The 24,886-nt window shown below is 35.7% G+C and overlaps 1 protein-coding gene across 5 annotated transcripts in view; it reads left to right on the forward strand.

Annotated features, from left to right (window-relative positions):
* The first annotated feature begins 1,555 nt into the window (after window positions 1-1,555).
* The window catches only part of LOC131440632 (inhibitory POU protein), a 350,716-nt gene continuing 327,385 nt past the window's right edge, over window positions 1,556-24,886 (forward strand). For 4 of the 5 annotated variants that reach the window (XM_058612092.1, XM_058612089.1, XM_058612085.1 and 1 more), the window contains exon 1: window positions 1,556-2,034. The gene's annotated coding sequence lies outside the window, so the exon portion shown is untranslated. The remainder of the gene's footprint in view (window positions 2,035-24,886) is intronic. The other variant, XM_058612091.1, reaches the window with a different exon arrangement.

The following is a 24,886-nucleotide window of genomic DNA, read 5'->3' on the forward strand; positions in this document are numbered from 1 at the left end:
CTCTGACATTACCCACCCGCCTTTTTTCAATCTTGAATAAAATAAGAAACTTTCGTAGGGCATGAACTAACATAACCTTTTCAGTAAACAGATGTCAAGTTAATAGGATTTTTTCTTTATTTTGCATTGTCGCAATAAATGATTAAACACACTTTACCCTAAAGATCTGGAACCGGAAGTCAGACCAAGATGAAACTAAACCTATGAGACTGTAGGAACTTTTGTTTGAACCTGTTTGTGGAGGTTAATATCATATCTTGGGACCTTTTTTGCTCGTTCAATCCTATTGTTAAGCCGTTTGTTTTTACTCATTAGCTCACTAAACGAAGGGTGCTGTATTCAAATCCTCCCGGGCCCGTTTTTTCTCTCTCGGCGACCTTGGTCAATATGACTAGGGATTATAATTCACAAAGAGCAAACAAAAAATTCCCAAAGAGCAAAAACTTCTAAAATTTTACGAAAAAAATCTGAGATCACTGAACAATTTTTAGACGACATTTAAGAAGAATTTACATCTTTATATATGCACATAAAAGGAGCGTCGCGATTCACTTACATCCACAATTCAAAACATGTAAAGATAAGTCATATCAGTAACTCCACAGTTAATGTAGCTGAAGCTTACATCGATACAGACACAAAGTTTATTTTTACATGTAAGTAGATGTAATATTGTGTCATCACTGATGAAATTATGGCATGTTTGAGTTTACGTCAAGCGTAAATTTCATTTATTCTAAGAGTGTTGCCATCATCGATGGTACACGAATATAGTGAAGTAATTTAAAATAAACGATTTCTAATAATCTACCGGTTGTAATTAAGATTGATTTGGATCGATACTTTTTGGTCCGAAATATAAACATACATTATAACATTTTAATGCAAAAAGTATTCAATTGAATGCGAATAATACATTCGACATATTTATGGTTTTTGCATTTACTTCCAATACATGTAGCACCTGCACAGTGAGATATACATGAACGTATAATTATTTGTATACAATTCATCGAACCTACTCCATTCTGGCTCGAGTTTGAAACTGTCTTGTTACTTTATTATTTCTCGTTTAAGTTTGTCCTCTTCAGCCTAACGCATGATTGTTATACGCACGGTGAATAGTTTTGTTGTTTTCTTTTTCATTAGTATTGCGCTTGAATTATGTATATCGACCAATCAGTTTGTCATCTCATTTCATTTTCATCTCTTATCTCTTGTTTGCGTTGAGGAAAATGCTTACCTTGATATATGCGCAAGTGTAATTGGAGAGGTTTGCCTTTCAACACAAACCTACATTCAATGATTGCACACGGCTCGTATTTCCTTAGTGTATGTGAGTACCACTGCTACGACAATGACTTTGAGATACTATTGCATGTAGTTGTGGATGGTTGAAGCAAAGCGCCTGCGTGTTATTGGTCCCTGTCTAGCTGTAGGACAATAGAAACGCCCACTTATAAATATTTCTGCTATGACAATGTAAGAGGGGGGTAGAATGGGCCATCCCTCTTCCATTGTCGTATTATTTCGGATAGCTACTCCATTGTTTGAAGACAACCCGGGTATATTTTTAGACCGGTATTTTGTATTTAGTCAATTTTGTTTCAGTTGCAATATTCGTGTTATCGCGATTAGACATTCATTAAAACGGGTTGGAATCGAAATAAATACATGTGTTCTAGATGACACTTATTCTATGCAATAATTTTATAATGCTACACATTCGGATACCTGTATGATGGGCCGCAATGGATTTGAAAGAAACTGGTGAAAAGATTTTTATCTATTAATGAGCAAAAATGGATTACCAACGTATTGATATTTCAAATGAAAGTTTTTGAGTAAATGCGATAGTGTTTAAAGTGCCAAGTTATATAACTGTATATGGTTCTTAAAAGTGAATGTAATTATCATCATTAAAAGAAATTATGAAGAATCAGTAATGGTTACTAAACATTATTGGGATGTTTTATCTCGGGTTGAAGCCATTGTAAACAAAATATTGTTTTCCGGAGATCGACAAACTTTTGGGTTAAGTCTCATTTTAATTAGTTTATATATATATATATATATATATATATATATATATATATATATATATATATATATATATATATATATATATATATATATATATATATATATATATAAATATATATATATATATATATATATATATATATATATATATATATATATATATATATATATATATATATATATATATATATATATATATATATATATATATATATATATATATATATATATATATATATATATATATATATACATATACTTCACTTCAAATGGTGTTCTAGTATTAGTGTGTAACTACTATGAAGAATGCCCACATCACTGATGACTATTGGTGATGTTAACTTTTGTGACAGTTTGCAAAGAACTTTCCAAAGAAATCAAATAAAATATTCACATATTTACTAATAGCCTACATAATAATCATCCTAAAACAAATTGTGGTTAATAGCAGGTGGTGGAACGACTTCATTCTTTGTATACAAAGCAAGTCAGTCAGTGGCGTACCGAGGAAATTTGGCGCCCGGGCCAAAATAATAGATTTGCGCCCCCATCGCTGGTTTTGGTTTAGTGAGCAAAACAAAAAACAAAGCTGAACTTCATTTCCGGAAAGCTGGGTGGAACTTGGGCGAGCGAGGTCCCAAGGATTACTTTGCCGCCCCCTAAAATTGTTGCGCCCGTGGCGAACGCCCCCGGCGCCCCACTCCCAACCACTGTAGTCAGTCGATAAATGACAAAAAAAAAGTTTGAATAATAACATTTCGTATCAGTAGTTAGTGGGACTTCGATTGATCATCAATCGTTAAAACACTTGCTTAGGTTCCCATTGAAATTTTACATGCGACCATAAAAATTGATTTTATATATCCGAGAAATTGATGTTAATTTTAGTTCAGAGATTTTGATCATTGCTTCCGGAACCGAATACCCGAGACTGGTATGGCCGAAGTGAGTTTGTTTTGCATTAACTAACAAGACCCACAAATCGGGAATGTTTCGAGGCCTGTTCTGACAGTACCCGAATTGAGCATGTTTGAGTCTCGTATAAGATTGAAGCTTTCGCTCGTTCTATCATCATAATGGTCCTTTCGAAATGACTCTAATCAACACACATTGCTCCGTGAAGTCTGTTGAACAGAGTTCGACGAAATTCATTTAAAACCATGAAATTTCTTTGTTTACCTCTTTCCATCGTGACTTTATTCCGAAGACGGAGGTTGATTCCGATTAAAACGCAATAGCTTGTTATGAAGCTGAAAAAACCGTCATTTGAATGTAAATGAGTGAAAAAAATTATATGTAAAACTCGGTCCATTAGACCTCAGTTCGTAAGTCATTTTGAACTATAATTGCATATCCTTTCAATGCAAAATTACAAAATGTGTCTTAAAGTTCTAATCACATGTCAAAGTGAAGATTAACTTATTACATAGTACCTATTTTCGTCAAAAAAGAAAAATTATTCAAATGCATAGACAAATTTTTTGATATAAAAAATCATATAGAATTTCGTGAGATACTCATTATGCTTGTTGGTTTTTTCGCACTCGGATGACGGTTTTGATTTTAGTCTCAAAAATTATGGTCGAAAATAGATAAATTCTTCTTGTACGTTAGACAGGTTTAAACGTCGAGGAACCTTACACCCACAACAATAACAACAGGCCTTCTGTGTAGCCTCATTCGGATTGGATTCTTGAACTGAATTTTTAAACTGAGTTTTGGAACCTGGATTCTCGTCCACCTGAATTTTGAACTTTTTATGACTTGGAATTTAGTTTAAGAATTCAGTTTCCTAATTCAACTCCACAAAGCTGGTTTAAAAGTTAAAGTTAAGACTCCGGAACTGAGGTTTAGTGCCTTAGTTTATGTTCCAGAACTCTGGTTCAAGACTTCGTCAAATTATGGAAAGGTCATATTTTTGTCGTGAATACGTCTTACTTTACTACGGGGCGCCTTTTAAAAATTTACCCTCTGAGAGAGTGATAAGTTTTTGATCGTGAATATCTGTTGTTGTATCTAACGAATCAAGATAATTTTTGCTACATGCCATCGGAAATATGATCACAATTTTATGATAAAATTTTCAGTTATGTGACATAATCTCAAATAATTCAAAATTAAACTTTTCTGAAATGTTTGGTGATCTGTGAAAGGATTTATATAATTCAACTACCAATAGAATCGAAATTTTTCAACTTAAACGTGTATAGCAAAAGCATTGAAGTATTTCAATAGTACATTATTGAAAAACCTGCCTCATTTGACCCATGTCAACACCAGCCAATCAGAACGCGTTTTGAGGAAGAGAACAAAATATCTGCTGCTGTACAACAAATTGTTTGAGAAAAATGTTCCGAACAGTGCTTAATATCGTAGTGAGTTCCACAATTTAGTCCTTCTGAAAAGTAGGAATGAATCCCGTACAGCATCCTGATAGTTTCTTTCAATGAAATGCAAATCCAAAATGAAATAATCGACATTAAAATTCGGTATGCGGCTATTTTTATAGCCGTTAGGATCGCCCATTAGTGAAAAAGTTCGTTTGTAAAAAGAAACCTCTTAACAAAAATTGGATCAGTTTGGATTCTATCGCCACTGCGAGCAGACGTATTGTGTGTCGTTTGCAAAGCTAATTTCGCTTCCGTCAAAAGCGATTACGTCACAGCTGCCAATTGTTTGCATTGGTGAAAAAACAATGAAAAGAGGACAACGGTGGAGAGCATCACACAAAATCAGCTGTTCTATAGGCTCTAAAAGTTTTCTAAAGAACTATTAGGATTTCTTGCTCGCAAATCGAAGGTAAATATTTCCAGTTTAGTGCAAATCTAGAACTGTTTGATTAGATTTGAGCACTTTTCGCTGTGTGAAATTCACAGTATTCGATATGAAGTGTACCCTTCTTTGTTTTTGCGAAAAATGTGAAAAAGGGGAATGCTTGCATAATTCATACAATTGATCAACTAATTGATATTCGGAAGTGTTAATGAACATGTCATTTGTTTTCGTATTCACGACATCCAGTTATTTCTCTGACATTGGTAGCTAATTTTTTTTCATTTAACAATTAAATAATTTTTTAATTACATTCTTTATGGTGGTCTCAGACGGACTACTATATGCACCATAAAATTTACAAAGTACTCTATAAACAGTTTTAATAAAACACTGATTTTGTAAAAAAAAACTCCACGATTGGAAAGCGTTGTTCTTTAGTTAAAATATTCATGATGATTTGCCAAACAATACTGAGTAGAGACGTCACTTTATACTGTCAAAACAACTTTCAGACAATAGTAGACCTCCATAAAATCCAAACCGTTATTAGGGTGGGACAAATATTATTTTGAGCCAAACCAAACTTTTCGTGTTCTTTTTGGCGTCGCATAAGAACTATGCAAAATTTTAGCGCGATTGGTGAAACTATATTTTTATTCAATTTAAAAAACTGAATGGAACTTAGTTTTGGAAAACTGACTTTTTACAAAAAAAAATTTTTTTTTGTAAAAGACCTATAAACTCTGAAAATCAGTGCAGGTAATATTTTCTTATGAAATTTTATCGAGGAACCTTCGAAGTTCGCAAAACAATCCGTTATGCTTAGAAAAAGTTATTAAAGGAAAACCGACACAAGGTTCGAACAATGGCTCATTCCTTAATTATGTGACTGTCTTTTAATGTGCTATAACGATTGATCTAAGTTATTTGATGCTTAGTATTAAGATTCATTTTAAGTGACAAACCATGTTCCAAAACTGTACAGACAAAAAAAAGTCATGTGAATAATTTTTTGTTCGCATAAAATAACATCAACCATATCTTCTAAACTATATGATATTGAGTTTATCTGAAATATTGCAAAAGACTCCAAAAACCTATTTCTTCAAATTAAAAAGTTAGACGATTTTTGAGTGTTTACATTGAGTTTTGGAACATGGCATGTCACTTAAAAGGAATATACATACTAAGCTGAGTAATTATTGTGAACACGTCAAACTCAGATCAACCGTTATAGCATAATAAAAGAAAACCAAATCATAACATATCACGACCACTAGCTGAAGAGGTGCTAGATATATTAAGGAATGAGCCATTGTTCGGACCTTGTGTCTGTTTTCCTTTAATAACTTTTGTTTTGCGGTTTTCTTTCTCATTCAACTTCCTACGAAAATAACACAAGCACAGATTTTAGAGTCTATAGGGTTTCGTTTTTCTTCATACTTAATCCCATACAAACTTTAAACATCAGGCGCAAAAATAAGGTTTCACCGATAGAGCTTAAATTTTTCATATTTCTTATGAAACCCAGAAGAAACATAAATAGTTTGGTGGAGAGAGAAAATAAACCTTTCCATCTCTTTCCAATACAACATTGTCCCACCCTGATATACGTAAATAAAGATCTTATTTATAATCATCTTCTTATTTAGATCTTATTTATAATCATTAGATTTGTCATATCAATCGTATGCATCGTAAGATAACGGCTCCGTATTTTATCTGAGCTCCTATTTCCACCTCATCCCTTTATCTCATAACTTTGAACATGAATCTTATCTTACAACATTCCTGAACCAAACTGTGAAATGTTTCAAAATGTTTATGTAAGCTATTGTCACACTTTCTAATTGAAACAAATGGTTTTAAATCCTTCAGTGAATTTTTCCATTTAAATTAAACTCACTTTCACATAAAAATACCACTATTCAATGTTGGGTGGTTTCATAATTAGTAATGTTCACTTGCAACTTTTTTTTTTTGTTTCAATTATAGAGGCTTTAACATCTTAGGTCATTCGCCTCTTCGGACCAGAAAATCTTTCTGACCCTATGTGCGGGGTTGGGAATCGAACCCAGGCGGGCTGCGTGAAAGGCATCGACTATCCCATCACGCTATACCCGTCCCCCACTTGCAACTTGTTTAATTACCGATTTAAAACTTCTAAGACGTCTCGACAAGCAAACAAAAATCTTTAAAAATATAAGATGAAATTTTTTTTTTTCAGGATTTGCCAAACAAATGAAATTTGTTCACTTAGTTCACTTGATCCCGCCTTGTTTTCATCTCATTTGGTATCGCAAAAGTTTTCTCAAAATGTTATGAAAAAAGTTTTTTTTCCTTCTTTACATTATCATCAAGCAGTTTTTGGTATCCGTAGTTTAATTTCGTGTTAAATACTAATGAAATAACCATTACGGCAAATCTATTAGCACTGGTTTCGTTCCCATATATGCCAACATAACGCTGTTAAGTGTGTGTGTTTCATCGACTGCTCATCTCATATTTTCATATTTTTTAAAATAGCCATTCCAGATTACCCTTACAGTAATTTTTTTTATATAAAACGAAAGGAAACGGAAACGACCCAATAAGTAATAGAGGTCGAAATGATTCCAAACTGGTTTAAAAAACATTGTGTGTTGTCTCACAGTTGGCATTAGGCCCTTTCAAGAAGAATTCAGACAATTTGAACCTAAGAGTGTAATAGTGCAATATTTTGTTTCAATTGCTATCGCCATTACTAAATAATATAACGAATATAGGACCAACGATAGGATGAATGAAAATCCATTGAGATGAAATTAGGAGCAGAGTAGTGAACATATCACACGTGTTTTTATCTGCTTGTTTTATGAATATTAGTTTAATTTTCAAGATATGTGAATCAAACAAGACGAATGAAGCAGAAATTAGTTATAGTGATTTTAGTGGCAGTATCAGATTTTGGCGACAACGTCCTTACAAATGAAATGAAATAGGGTGCCGTTGCCCTTTAATTCATAGTAGTCATATGGAAACTCGCAATCTTCATTAAAAATGTACGTAAAGTCTAAATCAGCGTTACCATATTGATAAAATTATTATTACACAACTTGTAGGAAAACCTGGTAGGACCTAAATAGTTACATAGGTTTACATTCATTATATCATTGAGTATCGAATGGCAAACATTGTATCTCGTGCATCTTTAGTGCTGAGTCAAATCGCTATGAATTTTTGTGTGAAATATGTGGCTTTTTGTGAGAATTATTTTATTAAGCAAGTGACTAATAGTACTTTAAAATAATAAGTAGAGTATGTTTTGTAAATACTTCTATTTATGCTGTAGAATCAATGTTTTCAACAGCTTCCATCCAAAATGGACGGAAAGGTACTTAGATTTTATATCGGTTAGTCCTTTTGCGAAAAACTCTATTATAGAATTAACAGATAGAGCTCTAAAACAAACACACGTAAATTATAGAATAGAAACAATTTAAGCTATTAAAACAATTAAAAAAAACAATAACTACCCCCAGTGGATAGTACAAAATGTGATGCGAGAGAGGACACACAAAATGTACAATAGTTTGGGAGGATACAAAAATAAGACAATGAATAAGTTTGTATCAGTCGCTTACGTTGCTGGTTTAGGAGAAAAGCACATTTGAAGCATTTTGATATAAATGTTTCTCTTGGACCGATAAACAAATTAAAAGATGACATTTTTACTAAAACAAAAAATAAAATCATGAAGGACAAAAACGCAAATGTGGTTTATATGTGAGCAATGTCAAAAATCATGTACAACATATGTATAACGTTAGAACAAAAAATATTTATGGAACTGGTTTAACTCAACACAGTGTTGAAAATGGTCATATTTTTAAATTTCTATAAAACAAAAATCCTAGAAAAAATCACAAACAGTAACACAAGACTAATAGCAGAAACTTTTGAGCTTGAGCTTGAGCGACCACCCCTGGTTACTACTCCGTTACTGATCGGGATTAGCTGAAATTGTACAGGGAGTTTTTAGATGATCCATCCTGGGACTGGTAAATCATCCTTCAATGTACATCTTCTGGTAATCCCAGAATTCATTGATCAGTACCGACGCCGGCCAGGCCCGAACGTAGATCGTCTAAGGAATGGGAAGGGATGTTAGTCCAACACTTGTTGTTACTAGAGGCCGTATATACTACTGCGCACTCCACAAGTGTCACGGGAGAAGGATATTTGATAGTAAAAAATTCAGTATTGGTCGTATTCGCGCGCGACTCAGTATGTTCCGGTTTCAAGATGCTCGGATGCACCACTAAACTCACTGATTTCCCGAGTAAACGTTTCAACAATATCCTATATTGAAGTCCCGGAAAGTCTTGATTCACAGCTCTTATTCGAGTAAAATGAAGAAAGATTTGCAATACTATCACGTAACGAATAAAAACTTACCTATTTTTTATAAATGAAATTACGTGTTACAAAATAAACGAGTGAATAGGATTTAGACAAAATCGTTGATTCATTGCATTGACATATTCTAAACAGTTGTTATAAAATCATTATTTATTATTTATTATTCTTTATTATTTCCGCTTTATTATTTTAATTACTTATTAATTATTAATTGGTTATATTGGTTGATCTGGGCAGCCGGCTACCGAGAAAAATCTTAATTTATTGTTTGAAATATTAATATCAAGTGTTTTTTACTACGTGTTCAAAATATCGATATATGTTATCTCTGTTATTAACTTTGTAATATCAACGGATTTGCGTAATAGTTTTAGATTATTTATTTTTTTATCATTCAATTTATAATACTGACAGACAATCAATAATATGGAAGAAGAAAACATTCCAAATAAAACTTTTTTTCGAAGTTAGACGGAAATTGACAGGTTGAATGAAGAGATAATTTAGTAAAATAGAGTAATCAGAAATGAAACATTGAAAATATCTGATAACTGAAAGGAAAAAGAAACTCCTGCAATTGTCGCCTTTTGCGACATGGAAGCAGGAACCCACTGGATCTATTCTTGGTTCATTTTTTTCCGCCGGATTCCACACGGCATCTAGGCTGGTACTGTCCGGAGAGAGCTAATAGGCACTATCAATCTCCTAGTGGACCCCAGCCCTTACAAGACTAATAGCAGAAACTTTTCACATTAAAATTAGAGGGGACGAAAATGTAACAAACATACAGCGTGACTCTATAACCTTCAGATCAGCATACAACTTTAGTATTAAGAAACTGAAATGACAGACAGATATTTTGAATTCAACGATAAACAAAAGAAGTAAGTGAAGTAAGTGTATGGGCAGGGAGACCGAAGATTGTAAGATAGCAAATAAGTTTTAACTTTTGACGATGAAATATTTTAAATAAATTAATTTTAGTGTCCGCAGAAGATGAGTGAAAGCCAGAAGTAGCTCGAAACGTCCGGACAAACTGGCATTAGTGGTTTGTTTTTTATTTATTCTTCGCCGAAAAACGTCGATAACCTACAATATATATTCGATAGTGGCGATTAACCATTGTCAACAAACAGAATTGTTTCAATAACCGCTGTGCGGTAATCGCTCAAATAAAGCGGCGTCGCACCTTGGTATACTGCATGCGTTGTCTATTGTCGTGAATGTGTGAAGTGTAGAGAAAAATCTTTTTCAATCCACTTGGTTCTGTAATGATGCTTTTCTCGTATTACTTATATTTTCACAAATATAACAAGAAGATTCTATCAAGAAATTTTTTTTCGAACCCTAATAAAATCTGAAATTAACTTTGGGTATAAACTAACATAAACTGTTCAATTTGTAAACAATAATGTATTGGAACCGGTATATTGTCGCTCTAAATGGCGGTTTTAAACACACTTTACCCTATGATGAAACTCAATAGGAATTTTTTATTTTAGCCTTAGTTTTTAACAATCGGTCAAGCCTGAATGGAGAGTTGGCATCACTGGGAGTGTGATGCAGTGTCCTGGTGCTGCTCTAAAAAAAGTATAATTTCAAGGTGTTGTTTGATACGTATAGTTAACAATTAGGTTGAAATAGTTATTTTGAGTGATAGTGCAGGTGTATCAAGTGTGTGTTTAGTAGTGAGAGTGCTATTTATTGAATAATATTGATCCGCTAAACTAAAGATGCTCAAGTGGCGGATACTGTGAATTTGCTGCCCCAAATTTCAACGATGTTAACCTGTTAACCGATCGAATCGCCATCTGCATGTCATTTTCGATGTTGTCGAATTTCCATGGAATGTGTGAAAGTTTACAAGTCGATCGTGTCATTCAGACTAAAGGTCTAGGGTTGGTCTACAGTGGACCCATTCGCGAGTGTTTTTATTTTATTCTTTCAGTGGTTGTGTTTCATCTCGCGTTGCTGACAGCAGAGCGAGCAAGAGAAAAGGGATACTGGTGAGATCGTTCCTTGGAGATATTTTATATTTTGCTTACTTATTATATTTGTCCTGAGTATCGAAAATCAGGTTTTGTTGAGATCATGTTGTTTACCAAAACATATCCGGATCTCTTTCTCTTCCTACTAACAAATCTCCTATCCCGTGATGCTCGTGGAGATACAGTGGTACCCGCGGTCTCTAGAAACAACGAGTATCGGATTAACATTCCTTCCTTTCCCTCAGTAGCACTGCCTTTGGTCGTAGCCAGTGTCGTTATTGATCATTTAATAAAAAGTTAGGGGTGAGTGGGTATGTACAGTGAAAATGATTTGCTTCTCCCAAGCTTCATTTTGTTGGTTCATTGTACATTTCCACTCATTCGGTCAATTACGAAGTGCAACTACGGGCGATCTACTTCAGCTCAGTTTTTAAAAATCTCAAGCCTTATCCCTTAGAAAATTGAGTAACATTATTGGACACATACACTAAGGTCTATTTTCATGCGGGAGATAACGCTTAACGCTTAAAAAAACACACTTTACCGTATGAAAGCTTGATGAAATTCAATAGGAAGTTTGTGAAAATCAGTCAAGCCTTAATACGTAACGCTTACCTTACCTAAAACCTTTAAAACCCCTCGTATCCCCCATACGTAACGCTTAAAATAGACGCACAAAAATCACACAAAAATAACCGCATAACTTCAGAAATCCGCGTAAAAGAAACCGTAAAACTAAAGAAATTTGTTTTATGCCAAATATCTTAGAAATGCATGAAACGTCCAGATCTAACAATCAAAAAAACTCTTGAAAAAAATTTACTTTGGGACTTGGAGTATTTGAGACCGCGTAACTTCGGAAAACCGCGTAGAAAAACAACGCAAAATGTAAGATATTTTTTAATGCCAAATGTCTTAGAAAAAACTACAAGGATCAGCCCCATAGGGTTGTTCGAGCCGTTGATGTGGAACAAGGCAACTAAAATTTCTAATGATCTACAATCAAAATGTTCAATCAATCCGAACCAACACCGAACATCATTTGTCTTGATTTGCTTTTGTTTTATGACCGAGGAAATTACACCATTATCCCAAATATATGCAATTATATCTTTGTACATACTTGCGATTTCGATAATTAAGCTTCTCTTCGCCAAGCTTGTGTTCAAGTTTTTTATGCAAGCAGTTTTTCAGCGTTAAGTTTCTCTACCATTCTGCGATTTCGGTTGAAGCGATAAACTATTTCTCATTATCAATCGAGTTCATCTAATATAAATCAGAAATTAACCTTAAGCACTCAAAATTCATCCAGAGGTAGTTGTCAATTTCTCATGGGGAAACGACATAACATGGAATTCCGAGCTTGCATGACACAAGATCAGAATATACCAATTAAGGGCTTAGGCTAGTGTGTTTTAGGGCGTTTTAAAGGGCTATTTTCAGGCTTCAAATCTGATTTTCTCAGAAACTGTGACGAATATCAAAAAACCAACAGACAATCTCTTAGAAATTTAGTTTAGATTATTCTGTGAAAATTTCAGAATGATTGTTTGACTTTAGCGGACGGGAAAGTCTTTTTTCTGAAGGAAAAGTTGCATAGCTGAAAACGGCAACTTTCAACTTGTTCATTGAAATCTCGCCTTCAAAAGCATGGATCAAAAATCTATCCTGATAATGTCTAGATAATTTAGTTTAGATGCGATTAGTGCATAAAAACATATATGTTGTCGCGATAAAAATTAAGTGAATGTTATTTTTGTAATGGTAAGTACGTTTCTATGGCAGCACCATTTTTTCTGCTCTTGTATCCTGGTAACGTAACGAAACATAACAGAGAAATAAAATCGGCTCGTTAAGGCTGCCAAACAAGCGGTAGCTTTATTGGATTTTATGTGATGTAGTCAAACTTGTAACCGAAAATATCAAAACATTCTTGGCCACCCGGCCACATCGAGAGTCATTTTACACATTTACGAGAGAGCATGAAGAGAAATGTAATACGCACAGAGAGCGACACGGTTTTACGCTAACAACTGGCATCAGCCCTTAAAGCTTCAAATCGTTTTATGGCACGTTTTTGTCTTGCTGTCTAGCAACAACTTACCTCTAGCATGCTAGGAATAGGACTGAAACGTTAGCTTTGATTTCGCTTCTATTTATAGATTCGCGTGCTTCCAACAGCTTCGCTTTTGCATCGATTGACCAATCAGAGCGATGCTCTCTCTTTGATACATCGCTTACTCCTTCAAAACCGTCGACTATGGCAGGAAAATCCGGTATGCTGGAGATTTTTTGCAGACAAAATAGGACACTGCTAGCTATTAAGCAACATTTTAATGATATACAATTCAAAATACATGGCTATGAACATTCAAATCAATACGTAGAAATATTTTCTATCAAATGATGAAATAATATTAATAATTGATACAAAACAGACTGAGCTGTAAGTGTTTGAAACCTGACCACATTTCTACGTGTAGTTTTTCTTGAGTTTCTGATTTACACCCCTAATAAAGATGTGTTCCACATAAAAAAACGCCAAATGTCTGAGAAAAACCTGTTTTTATCCACCTAGTGGTGTAATGATGCCTTTCTCATGTACATATAATATTGTGGTATTCTATTCAAAATTTTTCTCTTCGATTTTTGAAAGAAACCAAGAGATTGTTTGTGCATAACATACAGAATAAAACAGTGCTTTGATTGCGTAGGTCATCCTTAAGAAAACGAAGTGGGTTCACTATTATATGCACTTCCGGCACCGGAACCCGAGAACCGGTGTAATCAAAGTCGGTTCGTACGGCCACCAACTAACATGACACACAAACTCTACTAGTACGCACTCTAAATTACGATTTAAATGTTTGTTGTATCCGAAAATATTTTATGTGACGGTGTACAATATTGAACACACTTTACCCTATAATTCCGGAACCGGAAGTCGTATCCGGATTTAATTCAGGAATTCCGTATGGGACCACGAGACCTTTCATTTGAATCTAAGTTTGTGGAAATCGGTCAAACCATCGGTATATATGACCACTATTTCCGGTACATCCGGAACCGGATACCGGGAACCAGAATAGCTGGAATCGGTTTGTTTAGTTGCCTATTGATAATGACTATCGATTTGTGTAGTTTTGAGAACAGTTTAGAAATTTTTTTACGTGTTTTGTTTCGCCGGTTTAAGTGACGGTGTACAATATTGAACACACTTTACCCTATAATTCCGGAACCGGAAGTCGTATCCGGATAAAATTCAGGAATTTCGTATGGGACCACGAGACCTTTCATTTGAATCTAAGTTTGTCAAAATCGGTTCAGCCATCTACGAGAACACCTAGTGAGATTATTTGACACATACACACACACATACATACACACACAGACATTGCTCAGCTTGATGAACTGAGTCGAATGGTATATGACACTTGGCCCTTCGGGCCAATTTTCACTAGTCGGTTTTTCAAGTGATTGCATAACCTTTCTATATGAGAAAGGCAAAAAAACGCTAAACATAAGAATTAGTTTTTAATGCTAAATGTCTTAGAAATGCATGAAATGTCCAGATCTAGTGTAATTGAAAAAAAAATTGGAAATAAATCGACTTAGGAATTTAAAAATTTTAAAGATTTCCGAAATCGAAAATTTTTTTGATGCCAGATGTCTTAGAAATGCATGAAACGTTGAGATCTGGTGCAATCTGAAAAAAATGATGTCAGTGTCAGAGAATTGTCAGAGAACTTCGGAATAAGTTAATTTTTAAAGTGATTGCATAAACTTTCTATATGAGAAAGGCAACATGTATATTTTTAAAGAATAATAATAACAAATGGGTACAAATTAAATAAAAGAGAATACCAATGACGGTAAACACTACAAATGATCCCATCAGCGGGCCATCCACCGGGTCTTCGTAGCCTGGAAATGTTTCCCGCGGACCCACAGAAGGATGCGGCAACCTTTGATATATATTAACTTTTATTGCACTTATTTTTATTTATTTATTTATTTATTTATTATTCCTTCATCTGACCAGATATAGTCTACATGAAGCATTGGAAGGGGAAAAGCCCAATTGAAGATCCAAACAGAAACTATCTTCAATTTGGCATAAAAACCCCTTCTTCTTTTCTAATTTCTATGGTTGGCTGAACTGACAATATAATCACATCACAAACAGTTTCATGTTACATAAATTGACATATTGGTTTTTACATAAATTCTTATACACTAAGTAAATTTCTTAAGTCTATCTTTAAAATTATCACATGAAATGGAAAAGTCGAAAAAATCATAGACATTGTTAAAAATACAACACATCCCCCTTATGGGTTCGTTCTGTCCATAATCAGTACGTTGATGGTCAAGTTTTAAAAAGTTCCACGATCTTAAAGTTCTAGGTGGTACGTTAATATTAACTCGAGAAAGTATATATGGAGCGTCAATTTGACCGATTAATAATTTTCCAATAAAAGCGGCCCTAAAGATATTCCTTCTTTTGGCAAGCGTGTCCATACCAAGCAATCTGCAGCGATCTGTATAGGGTGGTAATTCTGTAGGGTTACGCCATGGCAGAGATCTTAGAGCATAACGAATGAACCTAGCTTGAACTGTTTCAATTCGGTTAATCCAGACATCTATGTAAGGACTCCAAACTACAGATGAAGTTTCAAGGACTGATCGCACAAGGGTGAAGTACAATGATCGAAGACAATATGGATCTTTGAACTCTTTTGCTATTTTGAATATGAATCCAAGATTTCGGTTGGCTTGAGCAATAATATGACAGTAGTGGTCTCTGAAGGACAGCTGTGTATCCAGTAGTACACCAAGATCTCTGACAACTGATACTCTCTCGAGACGTTCTCCGGAAACAGTGTAGCTCCAAACAACAGGCTTTTTCTTGCGTGTGAAGGTAATTACAGAACATTTGGATACACTTAGCGTCAATCGGTTACGCGTACACCAATCACAGAAAACATCGAGCTGTTTTTGCAAAACAATGCAGTCCTCTTCGGATCGAATGATGAGGAAGAGTTTTAGATCATCTGCATAAATAAGCTTACATCCTGGTGGCAGGATAAAGCAAATATCATTAAGAAATAAAGAAAACAGCAAAGGTCCTAGATTGCTACCCTGAGGTACGCCTGACAAGTTGGAGAAATTATCTGACTCGTTATTTCCAAGTTTGACAGAGAGAGTTCTACCAACGAGATACGATCTGATCCATTCAGTGAACGTTTTGGAAGCACCCAGTTTTCGAATTTTCGCAAGTAAAATAGCGTGATCCACGCGATCGAATGCTGCTTTGAGATCAGTATAAATCGTGTCCACCTGTGCCCCATCTTCCATACTTCGAATGCAATGCGATGTAAAATGAGCAAGGTTTGTAGCTGTAGATCTGCCTGGGAAGAATCCATGTTGATCTGTCGATATGTATGTTTTAATTTCACTGAACAGAATATTGCTCACGAGAATCTCGAATAATTTAGATCCGGCGCAGAGTGATGTAATTCCACGATAGTTTTCTACATTTTGCTTATTTCCTTTTTTAAATACGGGAAACATGTATGATTTTTTCCAGCATTGCGGAAATATTCCTTGCGAGAGCGACTGATTGAATATAAGTTTTAAGGGAGAGCACAAAGCATTTGCACATCTTTTCAATATAATAGCAGGAATGCCATCTGGACCAGACGATGGTGATGACTTCAACTTATTCAATGCAGTGAGTATATCAGCGTTGGTGAACTGGATGTTATTAAGGCTTAGTACGTCACAAGGAACATCTCTTAGACCGGACTCCACCTGTGCTGAAGTAGATGGCACAGTCTCAAAAACACTTGAAAAGTGTTTCGCAAACAGCTTGCAGATTTCACCAGACAAACTTGAACTTTCATTCCCAAGAGTCATCATGGAAGGAAGACCGTTCTCCTTGCGTTTGTTATTCACAAAAGACCAGAAACGTTTTGGGTTCTGTTTAAGGTTGGCTTGAATCTGTAGAACATGTCTCGAATAAAGGAAGCGATTATACGCCTTATAATTGTTGCTGGCATGAGTGAATTCCCGTTTGGTAGTAGGATTACGTCGAATTGTATAGTGCCGAAGTGCAGCTGCTCTTAAACGTTTTAGTTGACGAAGGTGTCGATTTGACCAAGGTGGTTTTGGTCGAGGACGAGGGGCTGGTACATGTAGTCTAAACAAATAGTTGAGCACAGATGTAAACCTTTCCACCGCTACATTGACGTCTTTTGCATTGTCCAAGAGTAATTCCCAATCGATTGACTCCAATGAACTATTAAGTTTAAGAAAATCGGTTTTAAAAAAATCAAATTCTACATCTTCGACCACATCATTGAAACAGATTTTTTGGTAGCATGTTAATTCAGCCAACAGAGGAGGATGATGGCAATCTATACCAACAAGTGCTTCATCAGCTTGACGCACGTGACAGTTCGCTAACGCTTCCTCGTTAACGAACAAAAGATCCAAAGTGCGATTCAATGCATTAGTCACTGTACAAATTTGAATCATGTTCAATAAAGACATCCCGTCTAACAGAGTGCTACTAGATCCCGACACGACTGAGGATGACGGATCGGCAGACGCAAATCCATAGGAAGTGTCTTTCCACACAATACCAGGTTGATTGTAATCACCAAATATTAGATGAGAGGTTGAAGGATCAAGCGTGTTTGCAACATTCATCGCGGAGTCGATATGCTGTTGTACTATGCTTGCATTAATTGCCAAATCTGGCGGAATATATACTACACCGACGCATACGTCGAAATCTTGACTACCTATGTTCACCCAAAGCTGTTCGAGAGTAATGTTACAATTTTTGTTTTCTTTAGACATTAACCTATTAGTTACAGCGATGAGTACACCACCACCTCTTGTTTTACCAAACATTTTTGGATCGCGATCGTTCCGATAAACTGTGTATCCAGGACCAAACAACTGCAGTGAGGAGATGTCATCGTTCAGCCATGTCTCGGACAGTACAATTACGTCATATTCTGCATCATAAACAGCTACGAAGAGGTCGTCGATTTTTGTGCGCAGTCCTCTCACGTTCTGATAATAGATTCTGAGTTGTGCAGTAGTTGAATCATCGTCGGGTATCTGCAATCCAGATTTGTTTTGAGGAGGTGCAGTATCGTTTGTAGCTTCAGAGGGACATATACCCTCCCTGGCTTTACCTGGAGAAAAAATCGTGGCGGCACCAGGATCTGGGATGACAGTCGATATACAAGTGATGGGTACAGAATCGGAGACATATTTTTCAAGCGTTGACGGCAAACAGTAGTTGACGACTGAGTCGGAAGCATCTGTGTCAATTGGTGGCTGCAAACGGTAGTAATTTTGAGGAGGAGCAGTATCATGTGTAGCTTCGAGAGGACATACACTCTCATTAGTTTTACCTGGAGAAAAATTCATGGCGGTATCAGGATCTAGAGAAGAAATCATGGCGGATGAATCATCTGGGATGACGGTCGACAGGCGAGAGACGGTAACTGAATCGGAAGCATCATTTTCACACAGTAAACAGGTGTTGACGGAGACGGAATCGGAAGCATCTATTTCAATCAATGGCTGCAAACAGTAGTTGTTTTTACCACATTTCTTCATGTTATATAAAATGAATGAAATTGCGCAGTGTCTTTTGAGACAATGAGAGCTTCAACTTGAATTAAGATTTGTGAAAATCGGTTTAATTATTGCTGAGAAATTTCCAATAAAATTGAGTGCATTTGCACCGGAAGTCGGATAATGATGAAATTCAATAGAAATATGGAATCAAAAGACATTTCGTTTGAATCTTGGTTGATGAAATTCGGTTCTGCCATTTCTGAGAAAATTGAGTGACATTTTTTGTCACATACCTACAGACATACATACCCCGGTACCAAACCTGAAAATAGTGGGGAAGGGTAATCGATCTCATAAATTGTGTTTAAGAGTATTGAATTGGTATTTTTACCTATTTTTATATATATAAAAAATAGGTATAGAATTCGCTCAAACTTTCGAAAATTTTTCCGAGGCCCGGAGGGCCGAATGACATATACCAATCGATTCAGCTCGACGAACTGAGCAAATGTCTGTGTGTGTGTGTGTGTGTGTATGTGTGTGTGTCCGTATGTGTGTTGTCAACTAAGAGGTCGAGATCTCAGAGATGGCTGGACCGATTTTCATCAAACTAGTCGCAAATGAAAGGTCTCCCCGTCACCCAAAACGCTATTGAATGGTTTTGAGATCGGATGTTTACTTTTTGAGTTATACAAAGTTTTATGTCAAAATTTTCAGTTTTTTGACAGTATCTGTCACAATTGACCTTGAAAACAGAATATGTTTTCAGACTTAGATTCCGCACGGTAATACCTATCCAACAAGCCATAGATTGTTAAAATCCGTCCATTTTTAACGGAGATATCGAAATTTTTCTGTAAGCGACTTTTCCCCCTATTCCAGCAGTAGGAGTTTTGAGCGCTGTATGACAAAGAAATGCTTGGGAGCAACGGAAAACACGATTTTTTATACTGTTACATACAATTGTTTCTAAGAACCAAAAGGATTGTGTACAGCATTCTTTTTCATGACATTTAGCCTCGGACCGATTTTGGCATGGCTCGTTTTTGGCAACATAATCGTTCGAATATGACATATATAAACCAGATGATGGCAGAATTTTTTTTAATTATTTTGTTTTAAACTACTTACAGCAATAAATGCTGGAACAACATAACATCCATATACCATTTGAATCAGTTCGTCGAGATCAGCAAATGCGTGTGTGACAAATAACTTCAATTAATTTTCTCGGAAAATTTCTTTTCTACAAATTCAGATTCATACGAAAAGTCGTATGCTCCCAAACAAAGTTCCTGCATTATGTTTGGTTCCGACCTCTGGTTTCGGAACTACAGGATGATATGTGAAACGAAATCAAAATTGTGTAACTCATTTTTCTTGAAGATGGCTGAACCGATCTAAGATGCAAATGAAATCTAAGAATCATCTAAGATTCAAATGAAAAGTTTCAAAGTTCTATAAAACATCTTGCTTTTCAGTCAGATCCAACTTCCGGTTTCGGGGATTGTATAAAAATGTCTATTCCACATAATTTAATCAGGTTTATCGGGTTAGCAGATTTGGATAGTCGATAAAAAATTTAACTTTTTTCAGTTTTAGTGGTATTCAGTTGTCGATCAGAAGGCACCTAAAAATTTAATTCGTGCTATGATCTCTCAAAGATGTCTTAACTGATTTTCAAATGTTTTGAAACAAATGTAAAGTGTACAGCTACTCAGGTGAATTTATCTGACTTCGGCCATACCGCTTTTAGAATTCCGGTTCCAGTATAAAATCGTTTCTCAAAGCTCAATCGTTTTCTCAAAAAAAGCCTAATCAAATTTCAGAAACAAAAATTTTAATTAAAACAAACTTATATACAAAAATTAATTATTTTATCCAATTATGACTTCCGGTTCTCGAATTACATGATGATGAATTTTTAAAATTCAAACCGATATAGAAGATGACAATCCCGAAAAGCTTCAAAGTTGAACTCAAAACTGTTGTAATTTATTCGTCATATGGCCATACGAATCGGTTTGGGTTATGCTGGTTCCTGAATACCGGCTCTGGAAGTACCTTAAATTACCGTAAACTCTAGAGTGGAACTTACATATCATGGCATGTTTAATCGATTATCACACTTCTAGATTCAAATTCGATCCGATTTGCAGTTTCGACATTACAGAGTAATGAGCGATTAAAATCTCAAATTGTCGCTTAAAACGAGAGTCATTAAAATAATGTCATGAAAACTTAAACACCGAAGAATATTCATGCAAAAAATACATGCGGATTGATAAAAATAGGTATCATCTCACTGCTAGGTGGATTAAACACGTTTTTTTTCCATAAATATGTTTATTTCATAGGCAATATACATAAGTTTTCCTTCGCCGTGGCATCCACAATCGCGATAACCTTCGCCACAAGCACAATGATTAGTCTCGGAAAGTCCAATTCGAAGGAGATGTGCATCTAACGTATAGTGATTGGACATGAGTCTGGACATCACACGAATGAAGTCCCTACTCACATCCAGTTCCCTGAACCATTCTTTTGTCGATATTTTAGGAATAATTGAGTGCATCCACCGACCCAAGAAGCTTTATTCCAATTTTTATCCTTGCCAGCTGGCAAGTGTTCTTTGGCGAGTCGCGCTATAGAATTCGTTGAAAGAAATCGGTCTCTCATAAATTTTACCCTCAATAGCACCATGTTTGGCTAAAATATCGGCTCTTTCATTGCCTGAATTGGTAGATGAACAATTTTTGTAGACTTGATGAATTTCAACCAATAACTTTTGAACAGGATTGCATTCATGTTATCAGACACGATTTAGGTTTGGTATGAGGAGTACCGTCCCATTAACATGTTGCACACAATGGAAAAAAAATCTGGAACTTGTGGCTAAAGATCAGCTTGTCAACTATTTGAACAGTTGTAGTTTGCTAATACCGGATCAAACGGGATATCGAAAGGGTCACTCCTGCGAATCCGCGTTGAATCTAGTATTGGCAAAATGGAAAGAGAAAATCGAAGGTAAAGAGGGTATTTTTGCAGTGTTCTTGGATCTGAGGCGGAACTTCGATGATCGCGGAAAAAAAGGTTTTTGCACAGTGAATGAAATCTCAATTCATTCACATATCCAAAACATGCTTCAGGGAATATTGTGAAATGTACATTAATGATTCCAAGAATTATCTGGGAAGCAAATATTGTATATAATCACTTTTATATGACTATTGAGTGCGATATGTACTCGTAGTACTATTTACAAAAAATTGACATACTGTAATAAGATCTGTAGAAGAACTTGCACACCCAAAACCTCCTCGAAAAAGGCCTTAAGGTCTACCAACATAACGGATGATCCATCTAAAAACTATTTGAAGTTCAAGCCTTAAGATTTACCAGTGTATGCCATGCCACATGCGATCAATAAGACAATTGTGGTTGCTCTAGGCCATCCAAAAACTACCTGGATTTGTAGCTCTACGACTATGAACAGCATTGAAAAATCACACATAAACTGCTGAATGTTCGTGTAGATTCTAAGACATGTTTTCACTTAAGTTCTTGGACAACTGGGAGTGTTCCGAGAAAGGTCAAAATACACATAGACTGCTGAATGCTCGAGTAAATCTTAAGATCTGTTTTCACCGAAGTTCTTGGACAACTGGGAACCTTCCTGGATCAGCTATACATAGACAAGTAAGCAGCTCTAAAAGTATGAACCACAAACAAGAAAGGCGGCGGGTAATGTCACAGACATTACTGGAGGACGTGAATACGAAGAAAACTGGTGTGCTTCTTTCACACTTTCGAATATAGGTAATCGTTTGAATGAGATTGTGTTTCATTGTTTACTTCCAGAATTGTAACATCTTTACTGAAGCACGACTTATTGACAGGAAACATATTCAACCATACAATTAAATAACACGGAGCAAATACTTTTTGCCTTTCTCTATAGAAAGGTATTAGAATTGCTGGAAAAACTGACTTTCGAACGGAGCCTCGGAGACCCATAGTGTTATATACCATTCGACTCAGTTCGACGAGATAGGAAAATGTCTGTGTGTGCACTTTTCGAAGATATTTTTACCACTGAATTTTCTCAGAGATGGCTGAACCGATTTAAACAAACTTAGGACCGTTTGAAAGCTATTGTTAGGCCATTGATCAAGTTCGAAGATCAAATGGTTGTGATTTTTGGTTCCGGAGATATGATGGTATAGATGACGTAGCCGACAAAATGTGTTGTTTTTTACCTCCCAAGTTTTTCGGTAAAAACTAAACCGATTTTAACAAGCTTAGGCTTGTTTGAAGGCTTGAAAAAAGTCCTCATGTAAAATTGGAGCTAAATCGGACATGGGTAAGGGGTGCTGCCCGGCGGTTAAGGTTTGAACATTTTCGATCTCGATCGTCTTAAAAACTCTTGGCATCAAACATTTTTTTTTGATTTCGGAAATTTCATGTACACCCCCCTGATTTTTCAAGATCTATGAAAATTCCACTAATTGGACTAAAAAGGGTTTTTTAGATTAGCATCACTCTTCTCATACAAATAGGCAACGCGAACCACGCAAACGGTCTGTTCTCATTACTGGCAACTTTCTTCCGTGATGATCGAAGACCAAATGAAAGCACGATCTGAGCGTTTGATGTTTTATACTTGGTTTGTTCTTACTGATATTGTTGGGAGAGCCTCACCTCGACATCCAGTTCCGTCTGAAGCACACGATTCTCATTTTTTTGCATAAATATCTGTTTATTAATCTTATTTTTGTGTAATACATCAACCTTTTACAGTACAAGTGTTTTGATCCCTTGGCCTTTCATCTTTGTTGTTCATACGATTCGTTATTAATAATAGGAGTTTTAGTTACTCTTGTTTTACATACTAATGTTTGATCATAATATTTATTTTAATTATTAATAAAACATCTACCTACTTATAACTATCCCTAACCTAATACGTACAAATTTTGAATTATTTGTATTTCAGAGATTGAGCACCTCTCTTCAAGTTTCGTGCAGTATTGTTCGAATTTTTGTTCTAGTATATCCAGGGAGAACATCTCATGTACTTCACTGATGCTTGTCCAAGGGGGTAGATTTAGAATCATCTTTAAGATCTTACTTTGAATGCGCTGAAGCCTAAGTTTATGTGTTCGTGCACAGCCCGGCCAAACAGGGACTGCGTATTCAATTGCGGGGTAGATGATTTGTTTATAGACAGCCATCTGATTCTTCAGGCACAGTTTAGATGTTCTACAAATCAGCGGATACAGAGACCTGATGAGTATGCTGCATTTTTGAACGATTTTGTCAACATGTGACCTGAATATCAGATGTCTGTCAAAGGTGAGTCCTAGATAGATAACTTCGTCGGACCATTGGATGACCTCATCACCGAATCGTATTCGGCATTCGTCTGATGGAATAAGTTTTGGAGATCTTGAATGTGGAAACAAGATGACATGAGTTTTTGCTGCATTGGTCACAATTTTCCAACTTGTAAAATATTCAGTTAGAGCGTCCAGACCTGTCTGTAGTTTATTCTTCAGAGCATTAATGACACGACCTTTGTAAAGAATGGCAGTATCATCAGCAAATTGTGACGGAACACCACCACCCGGAAGAGGTGGGATGTCTGATGTAAAAATGTTGTAAAGAATGGGACCTAGGATACTTCCTTGGGGTACACCAGTAGGAATAGTAAATCTTTCTGAAAGTGCATTATTCAGAGAAACCTGGAATGCTCTATCTGCAAGATAATTTTTGATAATTTTAATAAGATACATGGGAAAATTATACCGATGCAGTTTAAACACCAGGCCATCGTGCCAAATATTATCGAATGCCTTTTCAATATCCAATATTGCCATGGCAGTCGTTTTGGACACTGATTTGTTTTGCTGGATGACGTTGTTAACCCTTGTGAGTTGGTGGATGGTGGATCTTCCTTTCCGGAACCCAAACTGTTCTTCCAGTAATATATCCTGTTCATCTGCGAAAGCAAGAATTCGCCTTTGTATTGACTTTTCAAACAGCTTGGATAGTGCAGATAGTAAGCGGATGGGCCG

The sequence above is a fragment of the Malaya genurostris genome, chromosome 1 (assembly GCF_030247185.1).
Source record: "Malaya genurostris strain Urasoe2022 chromosome 1, Malgen_1.1, whole genome shotgun sequence".
NCBI classification, from domain to species: Eukaryota; Metazoa; Arthropoda; class Insecta; order Diptera; family Culicidae; genus Malaya; species Malaya genurostris.